At 43.5% G+C, this 13491-nt stretch overlaps 1 non-coding gene across 1 annotated transcript; it reads right to left on the bottom strand.

The window, feature by feature from the left end:
• Positions 1 to 7051: 7051 nt before the first annotated feature.
• Positions 7052 to 7142, bottom strand: trnar-ucu (transfer RNA arginine (anticodon UCU)). Its single transcript is given in 2 exon segments — positions 7052 to 7087; positions 7106 to 7142. It is a non-coding gene; the product is annotated as a tRNA-Arg (tRNA).
• Positions 7143 to 13491: the final 6349 nt, after the last annotated feature.

Below are 13491 nucleotides of genomic sequence, written 5' to 3'. Positions count from 1 at the left end.
TTTAAATGTTGTATTTTATTTCTTAATTGTATGTAAGTTTTTAGCATGGCCTGATCAGAGTTCTTAAATTTACATCTGACTTTTTATTAACAAGATTGAAGTGTTTTTAAAAGATCTCTAAATATATATGACTTTTTATCAAGATTTACTTGGCTTCTTTGTAAAGACTCGAGTAAGATTGAAGTGACTTTTAAAAACTACATCTTATCCTTTAAAATCCTGCTTCCATGTAGATGACATTGGAAGATGACTTCAGAATAGCTTAGACTATCTTTCTAACAGGTACTGCAACAGCTTAAGACCTACTTTTCTGCAAAAGCTGGTGAATTACCTTCCGGGAGCGGAGAGGAGCGGAGCGGAGCAGACCTATATGGACCGATATGAGGAGAACGTTGAGAGCGGAGCCGATAAATCCAATCCGAGGATCGAGGCCCAGTCTCTTACCTTCCAGGAGTGGAGTGGAGATCTTCCAGTGTGCTGGAGTTTTGAAAAAAAAAGAAGCCAACTGTGATGTCAGAGGAGAGCTACAAGGTGATTGGTTGGTGAGTCACTGCTGTTAGTGTATTTAAATATCATAAAGAAAAGGGCAAAGTTTTTTAGTTGAAAAAAAAACCTCTGCTGATAAGATGAGTACTACTAAAGTGTTTTTTTTATTCAGTGTAACTTATGAAGGACTTTAGATTGTAGTGGGTAGAACAAGGCCCCGAGTGTCATTAGCATTTTTTTAATTAAGGGAGTAACTAATTAATCTAAGGGTAAGTCATGGCAGGAGAACTCAGTCCCGTGATATGCTCCTCCTGCGCTATGTGGGGATTCAGGAACCCTCCCAGTCTCCATGACGACCATGTGTGCAGGAAGTGTATCCAGCTGCAGCTACTGGCTGCTCGCATTATGGAGCTGGAACTGCGGGTGGTTTCACTGTGGAGCGTCCGCGAAGCTGAGGGCGTCATGGATAGCATGTTTAGTGAGGGGGTCGCACCGCAGGTAATGGATGCACAGGCAGAAAAGGGATGGGTGACCACCAGATGGAATAGTAGGAGCAGGCAGGTAGTGCAGGAGTCCCCTGTGGCCATCCCCCTCTCAAACAGAGATACTGCTTTGGTTACTGTTGGGGGGATGACCTCCCAGGGGAAAAGAGCAACAGCGCGGTCCGTGGCACCACAAAGGGTTCTGCCGCACAGCAGGGGAGGAAAAGGGGTGGAAGAGCTATTGTGATAGGGGATTCTATCATAAGGGGTGCAGATAGGCGTTTCTGTGGCCGCAAACGAGACTCCAGGATGGTATGTTGCCTCCCTAATACTAGGGTCAAGGATGTTTCTGGGCAGCTGCCGGAAATTCTGAAAGGGGAGGGTGTGCAGCCAGAGATCGTGGTCCATATTGGTACGAACGACATAGGCAGGAAGACAGATGAGGTTCTGCAAAGTGAATATAGGGAGTTAGGCAGAAGGTGAAAGAGCAGGACCTCTAGGGTTGTAATCTCAGGATTACTCCCTGTGACACGTGCTAGTGCGGGTCGGAATAGGAGGATTAGGCAAATGAATGCGTTGCTGAAGACTGGCGAAGGCGGGAGGGCTTCAGGTACTTGGATCATTGGGATCTCTTCTGGTGTAGAGGTGACCTGTACAAGAGGGACGGGTTGCATCTGAACTGGAAGGGGACCAATATCCTTGTAGGGAGATTTTATAGTAATACACTGGAGGGTTTAAACTAGTCTTGCAGCGGGCGTGGGACCCAAAGTAGTAGTCTCTCCGATGAGATAGTTGAGGCAAATGGAGAGGTTAAAGCAAGCAAGTCCAGTAGGCAGGCCAGGCAGGAGCAGGACAGGGAGCGTGGAAGGTCTGGTGGGCTAAACTGCATTTACTTTAATGCAAGTATCCTTACAGGTAAGGCAGATGAACTCAGAGCATGGATCGGTACATGGGATTGTGGTATTGTAGCTATTACGGAAACGTGGTTGAGGGATGGGCAGGACTGGCAGCTCAATGTTCCGCGGTACCGATCCTTCCGGCGTGACAGAGGTGGAGGTAAGAGAGGAGGGGGAGTTGCACTATTGATTAGGGAGGACATCACGGCAGTACTTAGAGAGGATATCCCGGGGTGAATGTCCAGTGAGGCCATACTGGTAGAACTTAGAAATAATAAAAAGGTGATCCCTTTGATGGGATTATACTATAGGCCCCCCAATAGTCAGAGGGAAGTGGAGGAGCATATATGTAGGGAAATCACAGATAGGTATAGGAATTATAGGGTTGTAATAGTAGTTGATTTTAACTTTCCTAATATTGACTGGGACTGCCGTAGTGCTAAGGGATCAGATGGGGAAGAATTTGTTAAATGGGTCCAGGATAGTTTTCTGAAGCAGTACGTGGATGGCCCGACTAGAGAAGGGGCTACACTCGATCTCCTCTTAGGAAATGAGAATGGGCAGGTGGGTGATATGGCAGTGGGGGAGCACTTTGGGACCAGTGACCATAACTCTATTAGCTTCAAGGTAGTTATGAAAAAGAATAGGACTGGTCCTCAGGTTGAAGTCCTAAATTGGGGGAAGGCTAATTTCCATGGCATCAGACAGGAACTCTCAAAAGTTGAATGGGAGAGGTTGTTTACAGGTAAAGGGACGTCTGGCAAGTGGGAGGCTTTTAAAAGTGAGATAGGAAGAGTTCAGGGCCAGCATGTTCCTGTTAGATGGAAGGGCAAGGCTGGCAAGTTTAGGGAACCTTGGTTGACGAGGGATATTGAGTGTCTGGTCAGGACAAAGAAGGAGGCATACGCCAGGTATAGGCAGCTGGGATCGAGCGAGTCCCTCGAGAAGTATAGGGGATATAGGAGTATACTTAAGAAGGAAATTAGGAGGGCGAAAAGGGGCCATGAGATTTCCCTGGCAGATAAGATAAAGGAGAATCCTAAAAGATTCTATAAGTGTATTAAGAGTAAACGGGTAGCTAGGGAGAGAGTAGGTCCCCTTAAGGATCAGTGTGGCAATCTATGTGTGAAGCTACGCGAAATGGGCGAGGTCTTAAATGAATATTTCTCGTCTGTATTTACCGTGGAGAAGGTCATGGAAGCGAGTGAGTTCAAGGGAGGGAACAGCGATATCCTGCAGCATATCAACATTACAAAGGAGGAGGTGTTGGAGGTTTTGAAGCGCATTAAGGTGGATAAATCCCCAGGGCCTGGTCAGATGTATCCTAGGATGCTATGGGAAGCAAGGGAGGAGATTGCTGGGGCGCTGGCAGAGATTTTTGTATCATCGTTAGCCACGGGTGAGGTACCGGAAGACTGGAGGATAGCTAATTTGTTAATTAATAAATTAAATAACAAATCATGTCGCCTCTTTCTCTTCTAAACTCCGGCGGAGACAAGCCCAGCTTGTCCAATCTTTCCTCGTATGACAGCCCACCCATGCCATATATTAGTCTCGTAAACTTTCTCTGTACTACCTCCAATGCATTTACATCCTTCCGCAAATAAGGAGACGAGTACAGTACTCAGTACTGCAGAAGAGGTCTCACCAATGTCCTGTATAGCTGAAGCATAACCTCCCTACTATTGTATTCAATTCCCATGGTGATAAATGATAACATTCTATAGCTTTCCTAATTACGTGCTGGACTTGCATACTAACCTTTTGCAATTCATGCCCTCGGACACCCAGATCCCTCTGCATCTCAGAGCTCTGCAATCTCTCACCATTTAGATAATATTCGATTTTATTCTTCCTGCCATAGTGGACAATTTCCGACTTTCCCACATTATACTCCATTTGCCAGGTCTTTGCCCAATCACTTAAACTATCGATATCCCTTTGTAGCCCCCTTATGTCCTCTTCACAACCTACTTTCCTACCTATCTTTGTGATCAGCAAATTTAGCAACAATACCTTCGGTCCCTTCATCTAAGTCATTTATATAAATTGTAAAAAGTTGAGGCCCCAGCACAGATCCCTGTGGCACACCACTCGTTACTTCTTGCCAACCAGAAAGTGACCCATTTATGCTGACTCTCTGTTTCCTGTCAGCTAGCCAATCTTCTATCCATGCCAATATGTTACCGCCGACACCATGAGCTTTTATTTTCTGCAATAACCTTTGATATGGCACCTTATCCTTCTGGAAATCGAAATACAATACATCCACTGGTTCCCCTTTATCCACAGCACATGTAACTCCCTCAAAGAACTCCAATAAATTGGTTAAACATGATTTCCCTTTCAAAAAACCATGTTGACTCTGCCTGATTACCTTAATTTTTTCTAAATGCCCTGCTATAACATCCTCTGTAATAGCTCCAAACATTTTCCCTCAGACAAATGTTAAGCTAACTGGCCTGTCGTTTCCTGCTTTCTGTCTCCCTCCCTTTTTGAATAAATGAGTTACATTCACTCTTTTCTAATCTAACGGAACCTTCTCGAATCTAGGGAATTTTGGAATATTAAAACCAGCGCATCAACTATCTCACTAGCCAATTCAGGACCTGGCGACTTGTCAACCCGCAGCTCCAACAATTTGTTTAGTACCACTTCCCTGGTGATTGGAATTTTCTTGAGTTCCTCCATCCCTTCAATTTCCTGATATACGGCTAATACTGGGATGTTATTTGTATCCTCAATAGTGAAGACCGATGCAAAGTATCTGTTCAATTCATCTGCCATCTCTTAATTATCCATTATTAATTCCCCAGACACACTTTCTATTGGACCAACAGTCGCTTTGTTAACTCTTTTCTTTTTAAAATATCTATCGAAACTCTTATTAGTTGTCTTGAAATTTCTTGCGAGCTTTCTCTCATACTCTAATTTTACCTTCCTTATCAATCTTTTAGTCATTCTTTGCTGTTTTTTTAATATTCTGTCCAATCTTCTGACCTGCCTCCCATCTTTGCACAATTATAGGCTTTTTCTTTAAGTTTGATAGTATCTTTCACTGTTTTCGTGAACCATGGATGGTGAGTCCCACCTTTGGAACTTTTCTTTCTCGATGAAATGTATCTATTCTGTGTATTCTGAAATATCCCCTTAAATGTCTGCCACTGCATCTCTATTGACTTATCCCTTAACCTAATTTGCCAGTTCACTTCAGCTAGCTCTGCTTTCATGACCTTATAATTGCCCTTATTAAAATTTAAAATACTAGTCTGGGACCCACTCTCCTCTCCCTCAAACTGAATGTAAAATTCAATCATATTATATTCGTTACTACCTAGGGGCACCTTAACTATGAGGTCATTAATTAATCCTATCTCGTTGCACAATGCCAGGTCTAGTATAGCCTGCTCTCTGGTTGGCTCCAGAATGTATTGTTCCAAGAAATTATCCCCAAAACATTCTATGTATTCCTCATCTAGGCTACCTCTGCCCATCTGAATTTTCCAATCTATATGTAGATTAAAATCCCCCATAATTATCACAGTACCTTTCTGACAAGCTGCCATTATTTCCTCCTTTATATCCCATCCGACAGTGTGGCTAATGTTAGGTGGCCTGTACACCACTCCCACAAGAGACTTCTTGCCTTTATGATTTCTCATTTGTACTCAAACTGCTTCTGCATCCTGATCTCCAGAACTCAGGTCATCCCTCTCTATTACGCTAATACCATCATTAATTAACAGAGCTACCCCGCCACCTTTTCCTAGCTTCCTGTCCTTCCAAAATGCCATGTCACCTCCAATATTCACATCCCAATCTATGTCGCCCTGCAGCCATGTCTCTGTAATGACTATCAGATCGGACTTATTTATTCTATTTGTGCTCCCAGTTCATCTGTTTTGTTTCAAATGCTCCATGCATTCAGATACAGAGCATTTAGTTTTGTCCTTTTATTATTTTTGTCACCTCTAGCCTTATCTGTCGATTTACTCTCAGATTTGTACATTCTGTCCCTTACTGTCACAGTCTGTTTATCATTTCCCATATTTATACCTTTCTCTCTTGCCTTGTCTCTCCTCCTTGATTCACCATATCTTCCCAAATTTGATCCCTTGCCCCCACTATTCAGTTTAAAACCGTCTCTACTTCCCTCGTTATGTGGCTCGCTAGAACACCGGCACCGGCACGGTTCAGGTGTAGACAGTCCCAACGGTACAGCCACCTCTTTCCCCAGTACTGGTGCCAATGCCCCACGAACCAGAACCCACTACTACCACACCAGTCTTTCAGCCGCACATTACTTTCTCTAATCTTTTTTGTCCTTTGCCAATTTGCACATGGCTCAGGTAATAATCCAGAGATGATTAACTTTGAGGTTCTGCTTCTTAATTTGGTGCCTAGTTCCTCATACTGACTTTGCAGAACCTCTATCCTTGTCCTGCCTATGTCTTTGGTACCGACATGGACCACGACGACTGGATCCTCCCCCTCCCATTGTATGTTTCGCTCCAGCCCTGAGCAGACGTCCTGAATCCTGGCACCGGCAGGCAACACAGCCGTCTGGACTCTTGCTTTTGCTGCAGAGAACAGAGTCAATCCACCTTATTATACTGTCCCCTACTGCCACTACATTCCTTTTTTCTCCCTCTTTGAGCCGCAAACACTTACTGCAGACGTGTTTGCCCTGGATCACACTGGCATCCAGGAACTCCCACATGCTGCAGCTGTGACACATCACCTGTCCTGTCATCCTTAACGTGTTTCAATTAACTACTTAAATATTTTATTCAATTATTCATTTTATTGCATATTTTATTAAACTTACCACTAGTTTGTTTACTATTTTAAACGTTGGGACTAAAATGGATCTTAATCACTTACCAGATGCGCATCAAGCAGGTCGGTTCTTCCAAACCAATCAACCACCTGCTTGCATGTGATGTCACAGCTTACCAGATCCTCACCAAACAGCTCCTTCCACTGCACCGAAGAAAGAACCAAATCCTGTATCCTCACCCCAGCGGCTCTCTGTTTCCCTGCTCTCACTCTCCATTGTGACGTCACTCCTCGATTTTTTTTTCCCTGCTCTGCTCCTCTCTCTGTCGCTCTGTCTCCGAGTCTGTGCTTTTGGCGCATTTCTTCATTTGTTGTTCCGTTGTGCTCCTCTGTGTCTGGTCCAAAACCTGACTCTGGTGGGACTTGAACCCACAACCTTTGAATATCGTCTTAATCATTATTTAGAAGTCCAACACGCTATCCATTGCGCCACAGAGCCTCACACATTTTTGATAACATCACTAAGGCCTTTAATCTTGTCAGCAGAGACGGCCTCTTGAAACTGCGATGGAACATCGGCTGCCCTCCTGACCACTTGGGCATCATCTCTTCTTTCCACGAGAACATGCACAGTTCCATCAGTTACAATGGAGCAACATCAGACGCTTTCAAGATCAGCAGTGGGGTAAAGCAGGGCTGCGCGCTGGCGCCAACTCTCTTAGGAACAGAGGAACATCGGAGTAAGCTATTCAGCCCGTCGAGCCTGCTCTGTCATTCAATTCGATCATGGCTGATCACCTACCTCAAAGCCCATTTCCCATGCTATCCCCATATCCCTTGATGTCAATAGTATCAAGATTTCTATCAATTTCTGTCTTGAACATGCTCAATGATTGAGCTGCCACAGCCCTCTGGGGCACAGTATTCCAATGATTCACCACCGTCTGAGTGAAGAAATTCCACCCATCTCAGTTTTAAATGGCCTACTCCTTATTCTGAGACGATGTCCTTTGGTTTTAGACTCACCAACCAGGGCAAACATCCTGTCTACATCCACACTGTCACGCCCTGTAAGAATTTTGTCAGTTTCAATCAGATCACCTCTCATTCTTCGAAAGTTTAAGGAATACAGGCCCAGTTTCCTCATCAGACAATCCCACCATCCCAGGGATTAGTCTGGTGACATAAAAACAAGAAATGCTGGAACCACTCAGCAGGTCTGGCAGCATCTGTGAAAAGAGAAGCAGAGTTAATGTTTCAGGTCAGTGACCCATCTTCGGAACTGACATATATTAGAAAAGTCACAGGTTATAAGCAAGTGGGGTGGGGGTGGGGCAAGAGATAACAAAGGAGAAGGTGTAGATTGGACAAGGCCACATAGCTGACCAAAAGGTCATGCAGCAAAGGCAAACAATATGTTAATGGTGTGTTGAAAGACAAAGCATTAGTACAGATTAGGTGTTAATGGACTGAATATTGAACAGCAGGAAGTACAAACCTGAAAAAAAAACAGTAGGTAAGCAAACTGAACAAACTGAGATGAAATGAAATAAATGCAAAAAAAAGATTAGTCTGTTGACCCTCTGTTTCACCACCTCTATGGCAAGTGTATCCTTCATAAGATGAGGAGACTAAACTGTACACAATACTCCAGTGCGGATTCACCAAGGCTCTATACAATTGCAGCAAGACATCTTTACTCCTGTACTCATGACCCCTCGTGTGGGTACAACATACCATTTGCCTTCCTAATTGATTGCTGCACCTGCACAAGAGCTTTTAGTGTCTCAGGAACAAGGACACCCAGGTCCCTTTGGACATCGACACTTCCCAACCTCTCACCATTTAAGAAATACTCTGTCTTTCTGTTTATTCTACCAAAGTGAATAACTTCACACTTATTCACATTATATTCCATGTTCTTGCCCATTCACTTAGCCTCTCCAGGTCCCCTGGAAGCCTCTCTGCATCCTCCTCACAACTCACACTTCACCGAGCTTTGTGTCATCTGCAAACTTGGAAATATTGCATTTAATCCCCACATCCAAATCATTTATATAGGTTGTTAACAGCTGTGGCTCCAACACTGATCCTTGCAGTACCCCAATAGTAACAGCCTGCCATCCTGAGAAGGACCCGTTATTCCTGCTCTCTGTTTTCGGTCTGTTAACCAATTCTCAATCCATATCAGTATATTATCCCCAAGCCTATGTGCTCTAATTTTGTTTACTCACCTCCTGTGTGGGACCTTACCAAAGGAAAATACAAATACCACACATCCACTGGTTCTCCTTTATCTGTTCTATAGGTAACATCCTCAAAAATCTCAACAGGTTTTTCAAACCTGTTTTCCTTTTCATAATTCTATGTTGACTCTGCCCAATCATGTCATCATTTTCGAACTGTCTAGTTATCACATCCTTTACAATTGGCATATTCTTCTCCATGCTGCTATTGTGCACTTTCAATTACTCAGATATAGGTGTTCACCTGCACATCAGAGCTGACGACAAGCTGTTCAACTTGGCAAGACTGTGCGCCAAGACCAAAGTGGGTAAATTCCTAGTCTGTGAGTTGCTATTTGCTGATGATGCTGTGCTGACATCCCATAATGAAGTTCAGTCACAGCAGCTTGTAGATCGGTTCTCCCTGGCCTGCAAAGAGTTTGGACTGACAATCAGCATCAGGAAGATGAAAGTTACGGGCCAGGACGTAGAGACTCCACTTTCCAACAACATCGACAACCTCACTTTGGAGGTTGTCAACAGCTTCACATACCTTCAATCAACAATCACCAAAAATCTGTCCCTTGATACTGAAATCAGCACCAGGATTGCCAATGCTGCAACTGTCATGTCAAAGTTGAGAAGACAAGTGTGAACCGACAGCAAACTGACCGAAAATACAAAGCTCCACGTGTACAAGGCTTGTGTTCTCAGCACCCTCCTTTATAGTAGAGAAGCATCAACAACTTATACAAGCCAAAAAAAGCGGCTGAACAGCTTCCACCTCCACTGCCTCAGATGGATACTGGGCATCTCCTGGCAGGACAGAGTGCCGAATGCGGAAGTACACCAGCGTGCAGGGATCCGCAGCATGTTTCCACTCTTGAGTCAGCGGTGACTCTGTTGACTGGGCCAAATGGATGACGGTCACATTGCCAAATACATGCTCTCTGGTGAGCTTGCTATCAGCATGAGATCAACAGGTCAGGGAAAAAATCAAGTCCTTTGGAGAGGTTTGAGTTAATTAAGGAGAGTGGGCATGGATTTATCAATGGGAGTTCATGCTTGACGAATCTAACTGCATTTGTTGATAAACGATCTGAAAATACTGATGCAGGGAATGCAGTGGATGTTGTTTATATGGATGTTACGAAAGCATTTTATAAAGTACCACATAAAAGGGTGGTTAACAAAATTGGGGTTCATGGATTAGGAGGGTCAGTGTCCATTTGGAGAGTAAATTGTTTTAAAGACTGAAAACAGCGAGTCATATTAAATGGTTCTTGGTCAGACTGGAGGATAGTCGACAGTGGTGTTCCCCAAGGGTCAGTGCCAGAACCACTGCTTTTTTTGCTGAAGGTAAGTGACTTGGATCTTGGAATACAGAGTAGAATCTCAAAATATGCCGATGACACCAAACTTGGAGGAGTGGCAAACAGTGAGGATGATATGAACTGCCTGCAACAGGACAGCGATAGGCTAGCAGAATGGGCAGACAGGTGGCAGATGGAATTTAATAGTGACAAGTGTGAGGTGATGTATTTTGGCATAAGGAATAGGGAGAGGCAATATATACTTAATGGCACAGTTATAAAGAGTGTGCTGGAATAGAGGGACTTGGGGTTCATGTGCATCAATCTTTGAAGGAGGCAAGTCATATTGCGAGAGTGGTTCGCAAAGCATATGGGATCTTGGGCTTTATAAATAGAGGCATTGAGTACAAAAGCAGGGAAGTTATGCTGAACCATTATAAAACTCTGGTTAGGCCCCAATTGGAGTGTTGCTTCCAGTTCTGCTCAGCAGACTTTAGAAAGAATGTGAGAGTCCTTGAGAGGACGCAGAGGCGATTTACCAGAATGGATCCAGGGATGGGGGATTTTAGTTACAAGGTTAGGTTGGAAAAGCTAGGATTATTCTGCCTTTCTCAAAGGAGATTGAGTGGAGAATTGATAGAGGTGTATAACACCTCCAGAGAACAGGCCATCCTGGACTGGGTATTGTGTAATGAGAAAGGATTAGTTAACAATCTTGTTGTGTGGGGTCCATTGGGGAAGTGCGCCCATAATATGATACAATTCTTCATTAAGATGGAGAGTGAGAGAGTTGATTCCGAGACTCGGGTCCTGAATCTAAACAAAGAAAACTATGAAGGTATGAGGCGTGAGTTGGCTATGATAGATTGGGGAACGTTACTTAAAGGGTTGACAGTGGATAGGCAATGGCTAGCATTTAAAGAGCGCATGGATGAATTACAACAATTGTTCATTCCTGTCTGTGCATAAGTAAAACAGGAAGGGTGGCTCAACTGTGGCTTACAAAAGAAATTAAGGAAAGTATTAGATCCAAGGAGGAGAAATATAAAATGGCCAGAACAAGCAGCAAACCTGAAGATTGTGAGCAGTTTGGAATTTAGCAGAGGAGGACAAAAGGATTGATTAAGAAGGGGGAAATAGAGTATGAGAGTAAGCTAGCAGAGAACATAAAAACTGACTGTAAAAGCTTCTATAGATATGTGTAGAGAAAAAGATTAGTGAAGACAAATGTGGGCCCTTTACAGTCAGAAACGGCGGAATTTATAATGGGGAACAAAGAAATGGCAGACCAATTAAATACATACTTTGGATCTGTCTTCACAAAGGAGGATACAAATTATCTCCCAGAAATGTTGGGGAACATAGGGTCTAGTGAGAAGGAGGAACTGTATGAAATCAGTATTAGTAGGGAATGTTGGGGAAATTGATGGGATTGAAGGCCGATAAATCCCCAGGGCCTGATAATCTACATCTCAGAGTACTTAAGGAAGTGGCCCTTGAAATAGCAGATGCATTTTTGGTCTTTTTTCAAAATTCTATCGACTCTGGAACAGTTCCAATGGATTGGACGGTAGTTAATGTAACTCCACTATTTACAAAAAGAGGCAGAAAGAAAACAGCGAATTATATACCGGTTAGCCTGACATCAGTCGTGGGAAAAATGCTGGAGTCCATTATAAAAGATGTAATAGCAGAGTGCAATAATAACTCGTCTCCACTCCTAGTATTTCTAAATCCCACACATTCACTATAATGTGAACAATTATTTCCTGTTGTGTCTCTCTCAGATTTGTAAACTTCACTGTATTGGAGTGAGGTGACATCTGCTGGCAGGAAGCAAGAACTGCAATCAAACAGCAGAAACTCCACAGTCTGTCAGGGTAAAAGAAACATTGCAAAGTGAGGCAACAGCGAAGTGGTTTGATTGGGTAGATGGAGACATGATTCCACTTGTGGTGGTGTCTGAAGCAAAGGCCAGACATTCAAAATTGTCATTAATAAAAGAAATGAGGAATTCATGAAAAATGTAGTAACGTAGTGAATGGTTAGAATGTGGATAGAATAGAAAGTGAGATTGGATGGACAGAAGCAGTCTGAAAGGATGGATGAAACAAAAGGTGAGTGCCCTGAAACGTTAACTGTGTTTCTCACAGCACAGATGCTGCCAGAGCTGCTGAACATTTCCAGCACTTTCTGTTTTTATTTCAGCATTTGCAGGATGTTGCTTTGATCTGAAAAAAATGGATGATTGGCTGGGGGGTTCCAGTGACATTCCACAGCAGCTAACAAAGCCTGACCTGTCAGTGGCTCGTTGGTCTAGGGGTATGATTCTTGCTTTGGGAGTATGGTTAATTAACATGCGAGAGATCCCGGGTTAAAGTCCCGGACGAGCCCTGGTCTGCTGGCATTTTTAGATTAAGGTTATCTATTGGTTTCAGCCTTGCAGAAGGTGGAATTGACTTCCATACGGAGCTGGCTTGAGGACCAGACAACTGGATTCAAAGAGCATGTCGACAAAATTGTAATTAACTAAATGTACAGATAGCCAAGTGGGAATATAAAGTTGTTGCTGGAATTGTGACCTGACTCCAAAAACAACAGGACTGGGTTCTGGACTGGAATGGAATGGAATTCTTCAGTGTTTCTGTTGTTTGGCTTGCATTGACTCATCGATTTTCTTGTTTTTCACTTTGTCGATGCCTTTGAATAATTGTGGATCCTTCTTCAGGGTGTCTTCTTTCACCAGGTAGTTCTGACCTCTGATGATGTTGATTGTAATCAGCTTCAATTCGCTGATAGTTTTGGAAGTGAGCAGATTTCCTTTGCTTGAGTCTACAACATGGAACTCAGTCTGACATGTGGACCCATGGGAGGATTTGAATGCCACCCCTGCGTTGGAGTTGCATCCATCCAATAAGAGACCGAGTAGAAGTGACAGTTCTGTCAGTCGAATATGAGACTTTTAATGGCAGGGTTGTGAGTTTGAGTGCCATTCTGTTTTTCCCTTTTGTAAGGCTTCATGAGCAGAGAGTACAGGGAGTGTTTGAAATGAGCAAGTCTCGCTTTGATTCAGGACTCTGTCCTCTCAGCAGCATCTCACTATGAAAGATTGAATTTGATCTCATTTCATTCTCAGCTCGGGGTCTGTGCGGCTCAGTGGCACTTCTGTCTGTCTCCCGCTTCACAATCCATCAGTACTGAGAAAGCAATGGGGAATATTACTCACATGTTGTGTTCTTTAATTTTTTGGAAAACTTGAATGTATGTATATTCTTCCAAAACAAGGACACCAAACGGCTGTTAATGTAGG

Source organism: Heterodontus francisci, unplaced genomic scaffold (genome assembly GCF_036365525.1).
Source record: "Heterodontus francisci isolate sHetFra1 unplaced genomic scaffold, sHetFra1.hap1 HAP1_SCAFFOLD_761, whole genome shotgun sequence".
Lineage (NCBI taxonomy): Eukaryota > Metazoa > Chordata > Chondrichthyes > Heterodontiformes > Heterodontidae > Heterodontus > Heterodontus francisci.
Note: the sequence above shows the minus strand (reverse complement) of the source record. Positions and strands in the feature narration are given on the sequence as shown.